The 14,777-nt window shown below is 44.4% G+C and overlaps 1 non-coding gene across 1 annotated transcript; it reads left to right on the top strand.

Moving 5' to 3' along the window:
* Window positions 1–1,705: 1,705 nt before the first annotated feature.
* LOC138652326 (U2 spliceosomal RNA) lies at window positions 1,706–1,893 on the top strand. The gene has a single exon (XR_011315601.1). It is a non-coding gene; the product is annotated as a U2 spliceosomal RNA (small nuclear RNA).
* Window positions 1,894–14,777: the final 12,884 nt, after the last annotated feature.

Raw genomic sequence — 14,777 nt, 5'->3', positions numbered from 1 at the left:
ACACCCACAAGTGACTGTGTTCTTACCAGTACGTTACATTCAGGCTGTGCAGCAATACTTTTTTCTCTTCATTGATTGGATTTGCAAGCAGAACTTAGCTTATGCAGGGAAGACAGGCCACAAGAACGATCCAGGAGAGAGCAAGACCAATACTGGAACATTGACTGGAGGCAAGGAACAAAGAACTAGGTGGAGTTAAATAGAGCAGCACCTAACGACTTAACCTCGTCACCTGAGGAAGGAAACTCAGAAGCCGCAGCCCCACTCACATCCACCAGAGGAAGCCCATGGACAGAACCAGCCGAAGTACCACTCATGAACACAGGAGGGAGCTTGACCACAGAATTCACAACAGGGACCATATATTAAATGGATTTTTAGGACAGGGAGATAGAAAAAGAGCTTGCTCTGTCCACTCCACGCATTGAGCCATTATTGCGGTCTCTCCGGGAACAGTGCACTCCTTCTTTGATCCGGCTTCCAAATACAGATTGAATTGAAATCAGCACAAGGTGTGTTATAACCCATTCTGTGAATTCTTTTCAGGGTCAAAGTTGCACATTTCAGATGCCAAATGCATTTTGCTTGATTTACCTATTACCAATTGCAACATTTTGTGTGCGCATTGTTTGCACCTATGCATGTCAAGCATTGTATTGCGTTCAATATGAAATCTATCAATCAATCAATCAATCAATCAATCTCTCTTTACTGGTTGCGTGTGAAGATGTGGACATGTATTTGGCCTTTGTTACAGTGTTGCAAATAGACCATCTACAAAGTTAGACCCCTTGCTATCAGTACAGTACAGTGTTTAAATTTAAGCAACCCATGAGTAGTTCTGCCATACATACCACATTTGTGACAGCATGATTTCTTTTGTGAAACATTGTCTCTCTCTTGTGGACCACTGACTTTTAAATTTGGTGTCTATGTATTTAAAGAAAGGGAAAAATTGTGTCTGTGCAGATCTTGAATATGCTGCCTATCTCCACCTGTGTGAGTATTCTAATGCTTTCTAGCAACCAGGCGCGCTACCTGCATTAGATAGAATCTGCGTGCGGAACCTTCACGTGTCACAATGGGCCCTTGGCCATGCTCTGGAACCCTCACGTGTAACAATGGGCCCTTGGCCATGCTCTGGAACCCTCGCGTGTCACAATGGGCTCGGAACCCTCACGTGTCACAATGGGCCCTTGGCCTATAAAAAGCAGTGCGGTGGCAAGTCCTCTTCAGTCTGCTGCTGGAACAGCGGCGGGCGGCATGGTGATAGGTAGGCAGCAGGGTCTATACCCGGCATCAGGAGAGCTAAGGGAAGACAGCTGCTTGCTTGTTTGTTTTTTCAATTTCCCTCTCGCACATCTCCTCCTGGCACTCAGTAGTGCACATTGGAACAAAGGGGGGGTGGGAGGGTTACAATAGGTGGGGTTATGCAGATTAAAAATGAGTGGCTCACAGGTTAAGCAAACAGCAGAACTGTCACTGTGAAGGCGTCCGGTTTGCCAAAATGTCCTCCTCAGGGCAATCTTTTGCTCAATCTCCCCAAAGGGTATCAGTGTTAGGCCTTGTGCGGCACAAGTGCAAATCAATTTCTGGTTATTGCTTCTTGGTCTTTTGGCCAGATCAAGAATCAGTGTTAGGCTGCCTTGGTGTGGTGAAAGTGCTAAACCATATCTGGTTACTGCTGCTCGGCCTTTTGGCTGAAATCGTCGTCGTCGCCGCTCAAGATCAAGTGTAGCATCTGTTCTTATCAGTTTACTATCTGATACGTCTCCTATTTGGGGACCATATATTAAATGGATTTTTAGAACAGGGAGATGGAAAAAGAGCTTGCTCTGTCCACTCCACGCATTGAGCCATTATTGCGGTCTCTCCGGGAACAGTGCACTCCTTCTCTGATCCGGCTTCCAAATACAGATTGAATTGAAATCAGCACAAGGTGTGTTATAACCCATTCTGTGAATTCTTTTCAGGGTCAAAGTTGCACATTTCAGATGCCAAATGAATTTGCTTGATTTACCTATTACCAATTGCAACATTTTGTGTGCGCATTGTTTGCACCTATGCATGTCAAGCATTGTATTGCGTTCAATATGAAATCTATCAATCAATCAATCAATCAATCTCTCTTTACTGGTTGCAACCGGCGTGTGAAGATGTGGACATGTATTTGGCCTTTGTTACAGTGTTGCAAATAGACCATCTACAAAGTTAGGCCCCTTGCTATCAGTACTGTTGTGAGTTCCGTTCTGGAGCTCCCTCCTGTGGTTGCTAATGGTATTTTTGTGGGTTCTGCCCTTGGGCTCCCTCTGGTGGTTTTGAGTGGAACTGCTGCTCTGTTAGGTGGCTGTAGCAGCTGCCTTCACTAATCGCCTAGCCTGGGTTTGCTATTTAAACCTGCTCTGGGCTTTAGTTCATGCCTGCTGTCAATGTTCTTGGTTGGACTTGATTCTTTCCTTGGATTTGCTCATTGTCGTCCTTTTCTGTTATGGCTTTTGTGGATTCTGGCGCTGTCCTGAACTTAATGGACTTAGAGTTTGCCAGGCGCTGTGGTTTTTCCTTGGAACCTTTGCAGAGTCCTATTCCCTTAAGGGGGATTGATGCTATGCCATTGGCCAAGAATAAACCTCAGTATTGGACACAGTTAACCATGTGCATGGCTCCAGCACATCAGGAAAATATTCATTTTTTGGTGTTGCATAATTTGCATGATGTTGTTGTGCTGGGTTTTCCATGGTTACAGGTACATGACCCAGTGCTGGATTGGAGATCCATGTCTGTGACTGGTTGGGGTTGTCAGGGGATACATAGTGATATTCCTTTGATGTCCATTTCCTCGTCCCCTTCTTCTGAAGTCCCTGAGTTTTTGTCGGATTTCCAGGATGTGTTTGATGAGCCCAAGTCCAGTTCCCTGCCTCCTCATAGGGACTGCGATTGTGCCATTAATTTGATTCCTGGTTGTAAGTTCCCTAAGGGCCGACATTTCAATCTGTCTGTGCCAGAGCATGCCGCTATGCGGAGTTATGTAAAGGAGTCCTTGGAGAAGGGGCATATTCGCCCGTCTTCGTCACCATTGGGAGCGGGATTTTTTTTTTGTTGCCAAGAAGGATGGCTCCTTGAGATCCTGTATAGATTATCGCCAACTCAATAAGATCACTGTCAAATTCCAGTATCCTTTACCTTTACTTTCTGATTTGTTTGCACGGATTAAGGGTGCCAGTTGGTTTATTAAAATCGACCTTCGAGGGGCGTATAATCTTGTGCGTATTAAAAAAGGTGATGAATGGAAAACAGCATTTAATACGCCTGAAGGCCATTTTGAATATCTTGTGTTGCCATTCGGGCTCTCTAATGCTCCACCGGTATTTCATAGTAACATAGTAACATAGTTAGTAAAGCCGAAAAAAGACATTTGTCCATCCAGTTCAGCCTATATTCCATCATAATAAATCCCCAGATCTACGTCCTTCTACAGAACCTAATAATTGTATGATACAATATTGTTCTGCTCCAGGAAGACATCCAGGCCTCTCTTGAACCCCTCGACTGAGTTCGCCATCACCACCTCCTCAGGCAAGCAATTCCAGATTCTCACTGCCCTAACAGTAAAGAATCCTCTTCTATGTTGGTGGAAAAACCTTCTCTCCTCCAGACGCAAAGAATGCCCCCTTGTGCCCGTCAGCTTCCTTGGTATAAACAGATCCTCAGCGAGATATTTGTATTGTCCCCTTATATACTTATACATGGTTATTAGATCGCCCCTCAGTCGTCTTTTTTCTAGACTAAATAATCCTAATTTCGCTAATCTATCTGGGTATTGTAGTTCTCCCATCCCCTTTATTAATTTTGTTGCCCTCCTTTGTACTCTCTCTAGTTCCATTATATCCTTCCTGAGCACCGGTGCCCAAAACTGGACACAGTACTCCATGTGCGGTCTAACTAGGGATTTGTACAGAGGCAGTATAATGCTCTCATCATGTGTATCCAGACCTCTTTTAATGCACCCCATGATCCTGTTTGCCTTGGCAGCTGCTGCCTGGCACTGGCTGCTCCAGGTAAGTTTATCATTAACTAGGATCCCCAAGTCCTTCTCCCTGTCAGATTTACCCAGTGGTTTCCCATTCAGTGTGTAATGGTGATATTGATTCCTTCTTCCCATGTGTATAACCTTACATTTATCATTGTTAAACCTCATCTGCCACCTTTCAGCCCAAGTTTCCAACTTATCCAGATCCATCTGTAGCAGAATACTATCTTCTCTTGTATTAACTGCTTTACATAGTTTTGTGTCATCTGTAAATATCGATATTTTACTGTGTAAACCTTCTACCAGATCATTAATGAATATGTTGAAGAGAACAGGTCCCAATACTGACCCCTGCGGTACCCCACTGGTCACAGCGACCCAGTTAGAGACTATACCATTTATAACCACCCTCTGCTTTCTATCACTAAGCCAGTTACTAACCCATTTACACACATTTTCCCCCAGACCAAGCATTCTCATTTTGTGTACCAACCTCTTGTGCGGCACGGTATCAAACGCTTTGGAAAAATCGAGATATACCACGTCCAATGACTCACCGTGGTCCAGCCTATAGCTTACCTCTTCATAAAAACTGATTAGATTGGTTTGACAGGAGCGATTTCTCATAAACCCATGCTGATATGGAGTTAAACAGTTATTCTCATTGAGATAATCCAGAATAACATCCCTCAGAAACCCTTCAAATATTTTACCAACAATAGAGGTTAGACTTACTGGCCTATAATTTCCAGGTTCACTTTTAGAGCCCTTTTTGAATATTGGCACCACATTTGCTATGCGCCAGTCCTGCGGAACAGACCCTGTCGCTATAGAGTCCCTAAAAATAAGAAATAATGGTTTATCTATTACATTACTTAGTTCTCTTAGTACTCGTGGGTGTATGCCATCCGGACCCGGAGATTTATCTATTTTAATCTTATTTAGCCGGTTTCGCACCTCTTCTTGGGTTAGATTGGTGACCCTTAATATAAGGTTTTCATTGTTTCTTGGGATTTCACCTAGCATTTCATTTTCCACCGTGAATACCGTGGAGAAGAAGGTGTTTAATATGTTAGCTTTTTCCTCGTCATCTACAACCATTCTTTCCTCACTATTTTTTAAGGGGCCTACATTTTCAGTTTTTATTCTTTTACTATTGATATAGTTGAAGAACAGTTTGGGATTAGTTTTACTCTCCTTAGCAATGTGCTTCTCTGTTTCCTTTTTGGCAGCTTTAATTAGTTTTTTAGATAAAGTATTTTTCTCCCTATAGTTTTTTAGAGCTTCAATGGTGCCATCCTGCTTTAGTAGTGCAAATGCTTTCTTTTTACTGTTAATTGCCTGTCTTACTTCTTTGTTTAGTCACATTGGGTTTTTCCTATTTCTAGTCCTTTTATTCCCACAAGGTATAAACCGCTTACACTGCCTATTTAGGATGTTCTTAAACATTTCCCATTTATTATCTGTATTCTTATCTCTGTGGATATTGTCCCAGTCTACCAAATTAAGGGCATCTCTAAGCTGGTCAAACTTTGCCTTCCTAAAGTTCAGTGTTTTTGTGACTCCGTGACAAGTCCCCCTAGTGAAAGACAGGTGAAACTGCACAATATTGTGGTCGCTATTTCCTAGATGCCCAACCACCTGCAGATTTGTTATTCTGTCCGGTCTATTAGATAGTATTAGGTCTAAAAGTGCTGCTCCTCTGGTTGGATTCTGCACCAATTGTGAAAGATAATTTTTCTTGGTTATTAGCAGAAACCTGTTGCCTTTATGGGTTTCACAGGTTTCTGTTTCCCAGTTAATATCCGAGTAGTTAAAGTCCCCCATAACCAGGACCTCATTATGGGTTGCAGCTTCATCTATCTGCTTTAGAAGTAGACTTTCCATGGTTTCTGTTATATTTGGGGGTTTGTAACAGACCCCAATGAGAATTTTGTTACCATTTTTCCCTCCATGAATTTCGACCCATATGGACTCGACATCTTCATTTCCTTCGCTAATATCCTCCCTTAAAGTGGACTTTAGACAAGACTTTACATAGAGACAAACCCCTCCTCCTCTCCGATTTTTACGATCCTTTCTAAACAGACTGTAACCCTGTAAGTTAACTGCCCAGTCATAGCTTTCATCTAACCATGTCTCGGTTATTCCCACTATGTCAAAGTTACCTGTAGATATTTCTGCTTCTAGTTCTTCCATCTTGTTTGTCAGGCTTCTGGCGTTTGCGAGCATGCAGTTTAGAGGATTTTGTTTTGTTCCAATCTCCTCGCTGTGGATTGTTTTAGAAATGTTCTTACCTCCCATCTGAGTATGTTTTCCTGGGTCTTCTTTGTTCAAGTCTAACGTTTTTTTTCTTCCCTTCCCCTCTTCTTCTAGTTTAACGCCCTCCTGATGAGTGTAGCGAGTCTTCTGGCGAATGTGTGTTTCCCAGGTTTGTTGAGGTGTAGTCCGTCTCTGGCGAGGAGTCCATCGTACCAGTAATTCACACCGTGGTCCAGGAATCCGAATCCTTGTTGTCTGCACCATCGTCTTAGCCAGTTGTTTGCATCAAGGATCCTGTTCCATCTCCTGGTGCCATGCCCGTCTACTGGAAGGATAGAAGAAAAAACTACCTGTGCATCCAGTTCCTTTACTTTCTTCCCCAACTCTTCAAAGTCTTTGCAGATTGTCGGTAGGTCCTTCCTTGCCGTGTCATTGGTGCCAACATGTATCAGAAGAAATGGGTGGACGTCCTTGGAGCTGAAGAGCTTTGGTATCCTATCGGTCACATCCTTGATCATCGCACCTGGAAGGCAGCATACTTCTCTTGCAGTTCAGTCCTTTATGCATAATATCTTCCGGAATTATCTGGATAAATTCATGATTGTGTATTTGGATGATATTTTGGTTTTCTCCGATGATTGGGAGTCTCATGTGAAGCAGGTTAGGATGGTATTTCAGGTCCTTCGTGCTAATGCGTTGTTTGTGAAGGGGTCTAAGTGCCTCTTTGGAGGCCAGGAGGATAATTCTTGGGTTGTTGCCTCCGATGTTCATGCTCCCGATTTGGTTCATGCTTTCCATTTGGCTCATCCTGATCGGCCTGGGAGCTCTGGTGAGGGTTCGGTGACCCCTCCTCAAGGGGGGGGGGGTACTGTTGTGAGTTCCGTTCTGGGGCTCCCTCCTGTGGTTGCTAATGGTATTTTTGTGGGTTCTGCCCTTGTGCTCCCTCTGGTGGTTTCGAGTGGAACTGCTGCTCTGTTAGGTGGCTGTAGCAGCTGCCTTCACTAATCGCCTAGCCTGGGTTTGCTATTTAAACCTGCTCTGGGCTTTAGTTCATGCCTGCTGTCAATGTTCTTGGTTGGACTTGATTCTTTCCTTGGATTTCTCATATGGCCAGTCCTTGTCTGCAAAAGATAAGTTTTTGCTAGTATTTGTTTGTCCATTTGTTTGGACTCCATTGCTCTGCATATTTGTCTCTTTTTGTCCAGCTTGTCACTATGTCTTATTCAGGCTAGCTGGAAGCACTGGGAAAGCAGATTTGCCTCTCCTCACCGTGAGTCGGTGTGGAGTTCATTTTTGTAAACTCTGCGTGGATTTTGTAGTTTTTAATACTGACCGCGCAGTATCCTTTGCTTTCTGTCTATCTAGTTTAGTTTTGGCCTCCCTTTGCTGAATTCTGATTTCATTTCTATGTACGTCATTTCCCTCTCCTTTCACAGTCAATATTTGTGGGGGGCTGTCTTTCCTTTTGGGGGTTTCTCTGAGGCAAGATAGCTTTCTGTTTCCTTCTTTAGGGGAAGTTATATCTGAGGCTGTGACGAGGTGTCTAGGGAGTGTCAGGAACATCCCACGGCTATTTCTAGTTGTGTTGTTAGGATTAGGGACTGCGGTCAGTAAAGATACCACCTTCTCCGAGCTCGTTCCATGTTGCGTTTTAGCCACCAGGTCATATCAGTGTGGCCTCTTAACCACCAGGTCATAACACAGTACTTAGTGTTTAAATTTAAGCAACCCATGAGTAGTTCTGCCATACATACCACATTTGTGACAGCATGATTTCTTTTTTGAAACATTGTCTCCCTCTTGTGGACCACTGACTTTTAAATTTGGTGTCTATGTATTTAAAGAAAGGGAAAAATTGTGTCTGTGCAGATCTTAAATATGCTGCCTATCTCCACCTGTGTGAGTATTCTAATGCTTTCTAGCAACCAGGCGCGCTACCTGCATTAGATAGAATCTGAGCGCGGAACCTTCACGTGTCACAATGAGCCCTTGGCCATGCTCTGGAACCCTCACGTGTCACAATGGGCCCTTGGCCATGCTCTGGAACCCTCACGTGTCACAATGGGCTGGAACCCTCACGTGTCACAATGGGCCCTTGGCCTATAAAAAGCAGCGCGGTGGCAAGTCCTCTTCAGTCTGCTGCTGGAACAGCGGCGGGCAGCATGGTGATAGGTAGGCAGCAGGGTCTATACCCGGCATCAGGAGAGCTAAGGGAAGACAGCTGCTTGCTTGTTTGTTTTTTCAATTTCCCTCTCGCACACCTCCTCCTGGCACTCAGTAGTGCACATTGGAACAAAGGGGAGTGGGAGGGTTACAATAGGTGGGGTTATGCAGATTAAAAACGAGTGGCTCACAAGTTAAGCAAAGAGCAGAACTGTCACTGTGAAGGCGTCCGGTTTGCCGAAATGTCCTCCTCAGGGCAATCTTTTGCTCAATATCCCCAAAGGGTATCAGTGTTAGGCCTTGTGCGGCACAAGTGCAAAACGATTTCTGGTTATTGCTTCTTGGTCTTTTGGCCAGATCAAGAATCAGTGTTAGGCTGCCTTGGTGTGGTGAAAGTGCTAAACCATATCTGGTTACCGCTGCACATTGGAACAAAGGGGGGGTGGGAGGGTTACAATAGGTGGGGTTATGCAGATTAAAAACGAGTGGCTCACAGGTTGAGCAAAAGAGCAGAACTGTCATTGTGAAGGCGTCCGGTTTGTGTTATGAAAGGTAATTCAGTACCACAGTGGACATAGAGGTCAGCGCACATACAGTGACCTGGCAATAACCCAAAAAACAAGAACGAGCTCTGAGACGTGGGAACTCTGTTGACCGCAATCCCTAATCCTCTCCAACAAACACTAGAGGCAGCCGTGGATTGCGCCTAACGCTCCCTATGCAACTCGGCACGGCCTGAGAAACTAGCTAGCCTGAAGATAGAAAATAAGCCTACCTTGCCTCAGAGAAATACCCCAAAGGAAAAGGCAGCCCCCACATATAATGACTGTGAGTAAGAAGAAAAGACAAGCGTAGAGATGAAATAGATTTAGCAAAGTGAGGCCCAACTTTCTGAACAGAGCGAGGATAGGAAAGGTAACTTTGCGGTCAACACAAAACCCTACAAAAACCACGCAAAGGGGGCAAAAAGACCCTCCGTACCGAACTAACGGCACGGAGGTACACCCTCTGCGTCCCAGAGCTTCCAGCAAGCAGGAAAAAAACAAATTGACAAGCTGGACAGAAAAAAAACAGCAAACAAATAGCAAAGAGGAACTTAGCTATGCAGAGCAGCAGGCCACAGGAACGATCCTGGAGGAAACAGGTCCAATACTAGATAAATAGGCCAAGGGGGTCTATAATTCAGCCAATCAGCTAAGTAGTATAGTTCAGTCCTCGGAAAAAATATATAATCATGTAGATCAATCCGAGGTTCCAAAATCAATTTTGCCAAAATAGTTTATTAGACCAAACATACAGTAACCAACGTTTCGGCTATGATAAGCCTTTATCACGGTAAAGATCTATAAATGCAATCGAAGAATTTACAGTAAATATGTGTATAAGACAATAAACAACAAACATAAATCACCGTATGGTTATACTGGTCAAAAAAACAACACATCAGAAGTATGTACATAAAGGAACATCCATATAACGTATAACAGCCTATATAGGATACATCTATCCTGAAAAAATAGACCTAATGGCTTTATATAGAAGAAAATAAAATCCCATACATGGCAAAACGAAAAATGCTATATAAAGCAACAAATATGTACTCATACATCTTCATGATAAAGAGAAAACTATCAAGACTGTCCTAGGTGAGGGTAGATGAATATAGAGAGACCACTGAAATCACCATAGTTACCTGTATGTGGTATAAGAGATAAGGGCTGCAACGAGAATGTAAAATAAAGATCTGTAAATGTGCATGCCCAAAAAGGCAGGGCCAAAGAATCCAAGGACATAAAGTGATCTGAATAACCCATACCTGAGAGAAGATGAAGAGGGGTGTGCGGGATCACAGGATACAGCCGCAGTGTGAAAACGGTGTAATGTGTGGCCACCGTAATGTGGTTTATATAGAGCATGCCGAACGCTACCGGAAGGAGTATCGGGACCGGAAGTAAAGCGCAATCCCGAGAGATCTAGTGTGCGTGTGAGAATATAATCCGCTGCGCATGCGTAAATGAAAGGCGCCGACGGAAGAGAGGAAACCAGAAAACCGGAAGGAGGGGTAAGACTAAGTGAAGCTATTGCGCAGGTGCTAAAATATACCAGTCGCGCATGCGCGAATCGGAGCGCCGACGCAAAAGAGAGGAAAAGAGGAGCCGGATAGGGGGAAAGAAGCGAAAAGCTACTGCGTTCAAGTGCTGTAAGATCCCTATATGTCACGAGTCGATCTATATAAAGTATCACCTGAGACCATGTGGGAAGAGTAAAAATAAGTACCCGCAAACCTCAGAAAGAAAATTGTGCACCCCAGGTATGGAACACCATCGGACTAAGTCTAAAAAAGAAAAGAGAGAAGAGAAACATCATGAATAATATATCATATATATTAATATACATCACAAAACGCTTAATATAACAAATAGGTGTTGATCAATCTCTACATACAGGTACATACTGAAGAAAGAGAAATAAATAACACGGAATATAATTCCATAAAGTGTACCCAAGGGTATCTGCAGATCTCAGAAAGCCTTACATAACTCAATATTAATAAAATACTTCATATTCTCTGTTGAGGCCATTGGGTTCTAAAGTATTTAAAGTGTAAATCCAATAGGCCTCTTTCTCCTTTAATTTCAATACCCTATTACCTCCTCTCCTCATTGTTGGTACGCTATCGATAATTTGATATCGAAGTTGTGACACATTATGATTCTGTGCTATAAAATGGGCCGGGATAGGCAGCATTGTTCTCTTGCATTGAATTGTCGATTTGTGTTGAGATATGCGGTCTCGGATATGCTGGGTAGTCTCTCCAACATATCCGAGACCACACGGACATTTAATGAGATTGTGGGAATATAGCTCATCAGGGATCTCTGCTTTAGCCCAAGCAGGTGGCTATGGAGTCACAACGAACAATAGCAGGCTAGCAAGTTCCACACAGGTATGTGTCAGGTGTATTTATTGTACACATTTGCCGTACAATGTTACACGTGCCAAACATGAAATAAAATGTCTAAGGCCGTCTGGCCGCTAACTAACAACAAGATACTAACTACAAAATAAACCTATACAACAAGAAAGAAGTTTGTGCAACCTTACCGTGTCAGCTCCCAGACCAGCAGATGAGAGACTGAGATCCCAGCAGTTCCTTGATTATATCAGCTGAAGCAAAAGCTGGATCGTATGTGGAAGGGAAGCACCAGAGCTTTCAGGCTGATCACTAAAGAAACCAGGACCGGATTACAGAGAAATAAACAGCTTCATAATCAATACCGTGATACATATGAAATGAAACGGGGAGAAACATATCTGTTTTCTAGTACTTCTCCCCTTGGCACCTCACATACCCCCTTCCTTTGTTCGAGCCTGTAGGGTCGGACACGATGAGTCACTAAGCAATGTGTTCTGGATAACGCATCTGCATTCCCGTGCGCTGCGCCTGCCCTGTGCTCAACGGAAAAGTTAAAAGGTTGTAATGCCAAGAACCAGCGTGTCACCCTCGCATTGCCCTCTTTTGCGCGGGACATCCATGTTAGGGGTGAATGGTCCGTTACTAGCCTAAATTGGCGACCTAGTAAATAATAGCGTAAGGTGAATAGGGCCCATTTCACAGCCAGGGCTTCGCGCTCAACCACGCTATAATTCTTTTCTGCCCTGGTAAGCTTCCTACTCAGATAGCTTACTGGGTGTTCCTCGCCATTCACTTCCTGTGACAACACTGCACCGAGGCCGACACCAGAGGCGTCCGTTTGGACAATAAACTCCCGTTTAAAGTCAGGGGCAACCAACACTGGTTGGTCACAGAGGACCATTTTAAAATACTGAAAGGCCTTCTCTGCTTCTGCGTTCCACTTTATTGTGATAGATTTTGAGCCCTTGGTAAGCTCTGTGAGAGGGGCCGCGATGGTGGCAAAATTTTTAATGAAGCGCCTATAATAGCCAACGATCCCTAAAAAGGCTCCGACCTGTTTTTTGTTGACCGGTCATGGCCAATTCTGAATAGCGTCCACTTTATTGGTCTGTGGCTTTACGACTCCTCGCCCTATGCTATATCCCAGATAGCGAGCCTCTTCCAATCCCAAGGTACATTTCTTAGGATTGGCAGTTAACCCAGCAGTTTTTATCGAGTCTAAGACGGCTTGTACTTTTGACAAATGTGTGTCCCAGTCATCACTAAAGACAATGATATCGTCCAAGTATGCGGACGCATACCGGACGTGGGGTTTAAGGACAATATCTATTAGACGTTTGAAGGTGGCTGCAGCACCATGCAACCCAAATGGCATATCACGGTACTGGAACAGTCCCTGGGGCGTTACAAAGGCCGTTTTCTCTTTGGCTGAATCCGTGAGGGGAATCTGCCAATAACCTTTTGTTAAGTCGATAGTAGATATGTACCTGGCCGAACCCAGTCTCTCTATAAGTTCATCAACTCTCGGCATCGGGTAGGCATCGAATTTTGATACCTCATTTAATTTCCGAAAATCATTACAAAACCTAATAGTCCCATCGGGTTTGGGTACTAGCACTTTTGGGCTAGCCCAATCACTCCGGGACTCTTCAATGACTCCAAGTTCTAACATTTTCTCGACTTCCTGGGCAATGGCTTGTCTCCGAGCCTCCGGAATTCGATATGGTTTTAGTCGTACACGGACCTGTGGATCAGTAACAATGTCGTGTTTAATTAAGTGAGTACGACCAGGAAGCTCTGAAAAAACCTCTGCGTTTTTCTGTATAAATTCCTTAGTCTCTCGTTTCTGACTTTCGGATAGTGTCTCTGCAATACCCACCTCTGGCAATGCTACCTGGGGGTCATTTACCACAGATGGGGGTGCCCTACGAGGTCCATCATTAAGGGTGGCTTTTGTCATTAGACTCTCCCTATCCCGCCAGGCCTTAAGCAAGTTTATGTGGTAGATTTGTTCGGTTTTCCTCTTGTCTGGTTGATATATCTTATAATTCACTTCACCTATTCTCTCCAACACCTCGTATGGGCCCTGCCACTTCGCAAGAAATTTATTTTCTACAGTGGGTACTAATACTAACACCCTGTCTCCGGGTTGAAAGACTCGTGTTTTAGCCGCTCGGTTATATACCGTGCTTTGGGCCTGTTGCGCACGTTCTAAACATTCTTTAACTATTGGCATGACCGCCTCAATTCTATCTTGCATAAGCATTACGTGTTCAATTACACTGCGATAAGGAGTCACCTCTTGTTCCCAAGTCTCTTTAGCAATATCTAACAGGCCTCTAGGACATCGCCCGTAAACTAACTCAAAAGGCGAAAAGCCTGTGGAGGATTGGGGTACTTCCCGTATAGCGAACAGGAGATATGGTAGGAGAGCATCCCAATCCCTCCCGTCCTTATCTACCACCCTTTTCAACATTCCCTTCAGGGTTTTATTAAATCGCTCCACCAACCCGTCAGTCTGAGGGTGATATACTGAAGTACGCAAGTGGGAGATTTTTAGTAGCTTACACAAGTCCTTAAGTATTCGAGACATAAAGGGGGTTCCCTGATCTGTTAGTATTTCTTTCGGAATGCCGGTGCGAGAAAACATATTAACAAGCTCCTTTGAAATTGCTTTCGCATTGGCATTCCGCAGAGGCATTGCTTCAGGGTAACGAGTGGCATAATCTAGTACTACCAAAATGTACTGATGTCCCCTGGCAGATTTAACTAATGGACCCACTATATCCATTGCTATCCTCTCGAAGGGCACCTCTATTATTGGTAAGGGCACAAGGGGGCTTCTAAAATGTGACATAGGTGTGGTCAATTGACACGTAGGACAGGACTGACAATACCGGGTCACGTCCCCCCCTAGACCCGGCCAAAAGAAACGCTGCAGAATACGGTGTTTTGTTTTTTCTCCGGGCAGGTGTCCCCCCAAGGGATGTTTATGTGCCAGTTCCAAAACTACCTGGCAAAAGGACTTGGGCACCACTAGTTGCTCTACCGCCACCCCCCGCACTTTGTCTATATGATACAGCATACCCTGTTGCACAGCTAGGTGTGGGAACTCATTTTGAGCCCCTGGGTACAATGGTCTTCCCTCAGAGACCTTTACATTTTCCCATGCCCTTGCCAGAGTAGGGTCCTGGTGTTGAGCGGTCCCGAACTTACCACGGGCCACCTCAAGACCTGGCATTTCTATAGCCTCCTCTAGTTCACTTGCGTCGCCTGCATATACAGCCAGAGGTGAGTCTACAGATTCTGGAGTTACCTCTGAGATGGACTCCCCCCCCTCTTGCTGCAATAGCTCAGGGGTTAGCCCCACGGCACCCTCCTCAACTAGAGTGCTCATGCCATTTTTAA

The sequence above is a fragment of the Ranitomeya imitator genome, chromosome 10, assembly GCF_032444005.1.
Source record: "Ranitomeya imitator isolate aRanImi1 chromosome 10, aRanImi1.pri, whole genome shotgun sequence".
Taxonomy (NCBI): domain Eukaryota; kingdom Metazoa; phylum Chordata; class Amphibia; order Anura; family Dendrobatidae; genus Ranitomeya; species Ranitomeya imitator.
The sequence above is the reverse complement of the archived record's forward strand: the minus strand, read 5'-3'. Positions and strand labels throughout refer to the sequence as shown.